The sequence below is a fragment of the Prosopis cineraria genome, unplaced genomic scaffold, assembly GCF_029017545.1.
Source record: "Prosopis cineraria cultivar Desert tree isolate PC_DT_omini unplaced genomic scaffold, ASM2901754v1 PC10, whole genome shotgun sequence".
NCBI classification, from domain to species: domain Eukaryota; kingdom Viridiplantae; phylum Streptophyta; class Magnoliopsida; order Fabales; family Fabaceae; genus Prosopis; species Prosopis cineraria.
Window position 1 is genome coordinate 33489523 of NW_026555341.1, and position 7024 is coordinate 33496546.

The window sequence follows — 7024 nt, forward strand, 5'->3', positions numbered from 1 at the left end:
TTATACCTCACGATTGGTAAGCTTAAGTAGCTAGTCACACAGACGGAGCCTTATTTAGTATTATAGCTCACAATTTTAGTTAGAGAAAATAAAGAGAGTATAAAGTTGGTTAATCATTGTATATGTAAACTTATGACATGTCACATGATTGTGATATGGTAAGTCAGTGGATAATAGGTGATGGTCACATGTCTAAATGTATTGTGACAATGCACCTAGTGCATGTGAGATGGAAATGGGTTAAAAGTGAAATGATAAGTTTTGATATGTGGTTAAATGTATATTAAGTACTTGATTTTATATGCATGTGTTTGATTTACAATTGATATATAACTGCATAAGGTAAGTTTTACTTTAGTTACTGAGTGGCTAAACTCACCCATTTTATTTACCACTTTACAGGCTCTACCTTTGGTGTAAAGAGGGAGAGGGCTCAAGAGACTAGGAATTAGTTCATTCCTACTGTATGCCTCTAGTTTACATTTATTTCGTGTGATAGAATATGGTTTCTAATTTTAGATTGCATGTTGTTGCACTTGCACTATTCTGTTGTTGTAAATGTTTGAATTGTATTTTGAGTCTTGAGTATTTTTGTATGATGAGATATATTTGTTGATAGGGTCAAAATACTAGTGCAAGTGCAGAAATGATGTTTTTAAACATGTTATAATGATTTTTGATGCAATGCAAAACAAATTACCTCCCCCTTCTATTTTTGGTGAAAAAGGAGTTGATGAGTTATTTTATATTAAATTGATATTTAAGTGCTCATGACATGTTGTGCTGATAGTCTTAAGTTCAATGGATATAGTCTAAGTGTTAAGATAGACTTTTGGCACTTGTTTTAAGTTTTGGACACCATTTGTTTGTGAAAAGTTGTGAAAAGTGGTAAAATTATGTTTGGGTGTTCAACTTTCTAGTGTGACTTATTTTGAAAGTGAAACTCATGCCATTAGCTAGTTTATGAAAAGAGCTTTCTATAGACACCTAGATTAGTCATTCAGACATCGGACGGAGAATTGAGATGCATTGAAAGTTTTCTAATTCTGCTGTCATTTGCATGCAACAAGTCTCGGTGCATGACGTCTGAGCTACGGCGCGTGGCACAGAGAGCAACACACCGTGGCACATTACCCTATCCTACAGTAAATGAGTTGTTTTTCACTTGTTTTCATTCTTTTTCACTCTTCTAAGATATTTCACGTTTTCATAACTTATTTTTACTATAATATAAAATATTATGATTGATTTAAAATTAATTTAATTAAAAAAACTTGGGATCCCTTGATTTTGAGTTAAAACTTGATAATTGCTTTTATGGGCTAATCCTTTGATTATTATGAGTTTGTTTGATTAATTGAGATTAGTCTAGTGAGATATTACATATTCTACTCCAATCCTTAATATAAGATGAAGTTAATAAACTTAGTACTTATTAAGAAAATATTAAGTATAAACTTGAAATTGAAAAAAATTGTAATATTCTAATTTTACCCTTCTTTATAATTAAAGACTATGATAAATTGTTGTTTAGAATCAAATGACAATAAATAAATAAGGAACAATTTAAAAAATTAATTACTCTAATTTCGTGTTATATTCAAGACAAAAAAGTTTTCAAATTTCATCTCATATTAAGGACTAAAGAGAGAGAATATATAATCAATGTGATGCACGGTGTAGGTGCTGAAAAAAGGATGTCTATGTAATTTGAACCGAATAAAAAAAATTAAGTAATTTACTCTCTTTATTTTGTTTGGTCCAAGTTGACATGGCACTTTGTTTTGTTTGACATACGGCACGTTGGCATTGGATCAATAACATGGCACAAAAATGATTTTAGTTAACTTAAGTCATGAATCTAAGTCACCAACAACTAGTGAGCCGCCTTAGCTAAGCATCCATTTCGTAAAAATGCAATAACAAGTCAGAATTAATTTTCTATCAATAAATTATTTTTTGAGATAATCACAAGTGTTGTGTATATATATAGATAAGCAGATCATTAGTTCTCTCTTGGGAGAGGGAGATAAATATATACATATATATATATATAATACACTCTAAGAATTAATACTGAAAAATGGAATAATAATCTAAGTTCTCAGTTATAATAATATGTATTGCTCTAAAGTAATCACTATCATCCACAAAAAAGTAGGAAACCCTAATTAATGGATAAGGGATTTAGCAATAAGATCAATTGAGATTTACTTTGGGTATTATTTTATTGGTGAAAAAGTGAAGAATGTAAATGCACTTTAATAATTACTTTATTATTAGAATTGGTTGTGTATGTAAGGTCCAAAATAAAAGGTGACGACTTGCATTCACGTTGTGAAGAGAATGACGAAATTGGGGGCCGTTTGGAAGTTGAAAGAGATAAGCATTCATTTTTGCGGCAATCCAAAGAGGAATACCACATACTCATATGCCTATTTGAGGGTTAGCCACAAAAACTAGCACTATAAAAAGAGCTATATATATACATATATATATATATATATATATAATTCAAAATAAACTAATGTTTTTCTTTTAGACCAACCGAAATAAACTAACTAGTGTTGATCCATACACGAGAAAAGTGATGACGCGTGTGCGCGCGCACGTGTGTTCGCCAAAGACATGAATACATGTGTATCGAACATGTTGGTATAATTAATTTTTTGTAAAATATTGTTGCAATAATAACAAATCAATATTTAATTTTTTTATTTTTGGATGATGTTTTTAATTTATCAAATTTGTTTTGTTAAGATTAAATTATATAATTTTGTATTTTTGAGATATGTATACAATAACTCTTCTAATTTTTTAAAATTTTGAACTTTTGTAGATATATATATATATATATATATATCTCACGACCGTGCTTAAATAGCCGGTTTTCTAAAAATATACAAAATTTGATGTAAATTTTCAAGCTTTATGAAGTTATTTGCACAAGACTTAAAGAGCTCCATATATATAATTTTAATATTTTATGGGGGAGCTCTCTGTTTGATTATGCTTTTTTTAATAAAAATTAAATATTCTATCTTGTCATCATCCAGAGACGGATTTACAGGAGGACTAGAATCCCCGAAGGTGCAAAATTTACCTGGCTTTTATTTTGTAAAAAATGTTAAAAATTAATTTTAACAACCTATTATATTATAGTTTTGCATTTTGGCCCCTATAAAGTTGGTTCTAGATCCGTCCCTGTTATCATCGAAGTGAATTTCAGGTTAATCACATTCACATTAACAGAAGATGTGGCTTCATAAACCAGATTTTGCCTAAATTAATTAGGTTTATAACAGAGATTATGATCTGAAGTCAGCAGACTGTTGAACGAGTTATCGAAATGAAACAAGGGAAGCTTAGAAACAAGATAATATAGATTAATTCTCTCTTTAATTAACTAAAAGGTTGGTATGGTATCAAGGCATGGTGTGTGTGTGGATAAGTGACGTAAGAGATCTTCATTTTTATCAGATAGACGTATGTATTATTTTATTATAGCAGCCCTTAAAGGTTGTTTAGCCGTACATTGATCAACATAAAATAATATAAAATACCAATTGGCTCGTTTGGCATTTTTAATATATTTTTTATTTCCTTTTTTAATAAATATTTGTACATTTGATGGTACAGATAAAATTTGTTATGTTTTAGTTATTATCATTTGACTAATTTACTTATTACTTTTATTTTCCTTTATTTCTTTTTTTTTTCAAGCACCACAACATGCTTTTTGTTTCAAGGAATACTGCAAATTGCAAAAGACTCATTTTCTTTTACTGCACATAGATGTTTTTCTTTTAAAAGCTATCATATTTAAAACATAATTGAGTATTAAATGTGAATAACTCTTTTAATAAAAATTCAAACTTTAGTTAGATAGATGGCAATATTGATTCAAACTTAAATATTGTTGAATCCTATTAGGCAACCTTTGATCTTATTTTAGGAGAATCGAATTTCTTTTACTCAAAATTTTTAGTTAAAGTTCAGTAATTTGTTTTGGTTGAAATAGAATTTGAAATATTTATTGAATGACTACCATAATTGAGAAGAATATATATTAACAAATAGAATAAAATAGTAGTTATTCTGGCCAATATATCAGCTAGAAATCAAATAATTGAGAAGAATATTCCGAACATTATTGAATACGCGCTTCAGTAATTGCAACGCTTCTATAGGGATCATTCCAAGTTTCCAAAATTCAAAAGAATTATAGAGCGCGAGGGGCAAAAACACGTGGATCAATGTATAAATATAACGATCCATGACTCTGATTTTTTTTTTTGTTTTAATTTAGAGTTACATTGCATAAGAATTTATATTTCTATTTGTAATGAAAGTCATATATTATCCATAATGTCATGTATAAATGTCATGCTTAAGCATTATCCATAATCCCTTCCGCTAGCTAGAACCAACATCTTTGTTGATTAGTAGCATAATATTTAGTAAAGGATTGTTACTAATAACTTATTATTTTCTTGTGAATAATATGATATTTTTCTTTCTAAACAAGTACTTGTGAATTATGTATGGAACAAAACTAATTGAAAGATATCAAATCTTTCACCCTATCTCGTAAGACTAATTTTTATTGTCAGATAAAACATTCTACTCCTAATCCATACACAACAGAAAAATAGAAGGTATACTTGGATTCTGTGTATGTTACTTAACGGTTACATAGTAGTATAACAATTTTTTATATTACAATTTGGTTAGGTTAAGATTCAAGTATTGTCAAATTTTAAGGTTATTAAACTCACAAATTTAAGTAAATTCGTGAAAAAAATGTAAACTTGTATCATAAACTCGGATTGTAAACTCATAAGAATTTACCTCTATTAACAAATAGTCGCTAAAATATGATTGTAATTTAATTGAAATATATTAAAAATATAAATAATTAAAATTAAACCCATCTATATTGATAAATTATCATATACAAGATATAAAAATTTTAAAATAGGGGAACTTATTTTTGGTATTTTTGTTTTCTTTTTTATTAATATTAGTTTTTATTTTAAGTTTTTTTTAACCAGTCTTATAACTTTTATGAACTGAATTCTTCATAATATATTTAACTCGCTCAACTCAAAAAAAAAAAAATTGACGAGCTTAATAAGTTTAACTAAATTTGCATATAGTTTGAATTTATAATTCGGTGATATGATTTTACAAGTTAAAAACGTAAAAATGATAAACTAGGAGGTAAACTCGTGAGTTTAACAGAGTTTGTATCTAATCCGAGTTTATGAATGAGTTGATATAATTTTTATAAGCTGAAAATGTAAAAACATTAAACTCATAGAGTTAATTCGAGAGTTTGACAACTATATCAAATTCAATTATAATAGCTTTTTAAAAGGCATTTTTTACATTACACGAATTCAAACCTAAGATCTTATACTTAAATGGTCATAGAACTAGCATTATAAAAATTGACACCTGCGTTGTATCTCATTTTGCTTCATTTATCCTTCTAGTAGAATACAAAACTGCCCTAGTCCTTCAAAAATTTTAAAGAAGAATAATAGCAATAGAAAAAGACATGCTTAATTAATTAGTCACTAACTTATTCTCCTGTCTGAATAACAAGAACTCTCATCTTCTAAACAATAAGATAAAAATTATATGTATAAAGCAAAACTAGTTGGGAGTGAGATTGATATCTATATTTTATCCAATCTCATAAAAAGATTGATCTTTATTGTCCCAAAGAAGATTCTCCTCTTCTGTACAAAAAAGAAAGGGTGCGCCAATATTCTGTGTATGTTGTTATGTAAAACAAAATGCATGTTATTATTGAGAATTAAATCGGTTATTGAATCAATAAAAACACTTATTTAAGAGTTAATAATTAAAACTGTAGTGGTGATCAAACCAGTCATTTATAAATAAAATATTTTATTAACCTAGTTATGAAACTAGTTTAATAATTTATCAATTTAATCGAATAAGTTAATCTGAATTTTCATTCCATACCGCTAATTATATGAGGAAAGAAACGAGGGGTGTAGAATCGAAACCAGGGAGGAATTGGCCCTTGGTTTTGAGCCACTTGTCGATGTGGGACCTAGGAGAGCGTCCTACGTGTAGAATAAAATTGATGCCTCTCATTGGAAACTTCTTGGCTTAAAACAGCCATTTCGCGTCCACTTGTTCACCTGGGAAATAAAAGGGGCTCGTACGTACATTTCAAAAACCATGGGATCATATAATTCACACACACACACTCACACATGTAGATTGATCCAAGTCATCCTTAGAACTTTCACTATAAGACAATTAATTCAATTCAATTCATGCATGTATACTCCCAAACAAAATCACCCAACTTGAGAATTGACACGTATGACATGTCATTGTTGTTGGTGGTGGTGGTGGTGCCAAGCGCAATTATGATATTCCTTCTCGCCATTTGTTTTCCATCGTCCAAAATAGCCTCAATTTCATGCATGCACACTTTCTTCCAAAAAAAAGAAATATTAATATCTTAATCTTCACATTTCAATATCTAAGACGTATGTGAATTAAACTTTTTGTGTAAATTAAATTGTTGTTATATTTTACTATTTTAAGAGTATGTCGATTGTCAAATCTTGCGTGCTGACACAGTCTTAATTTTGCTATGTTGGTGTAGATTAGTAATCTATTTATTTAGTTCCATATATTTTTTCAGAACATAGAAATAATCATGAAAATTTATAGAGAGAGACCAGCTAATAAATAATATGTGGAATCTAGATCCAATATAAAACAACTCAGAGATTTGTCAATTGAAAATTTTGCAAAATTCATGAATTTAAGAATAATTATAATTAATGACACTTTATAATAGCATAGACATATTTAAAAATTATATATACAAAAAATTAAATAAATTATAGTATAATCGTATATATGTATATAAGCTAAAAAATACTCTCTCCGTCTAAAATTATAGGGCACTTTTAAAAAAAATTGTCTTAAAATATAAGACACTTTAAGTAGATTAAGATTTTATTAAATA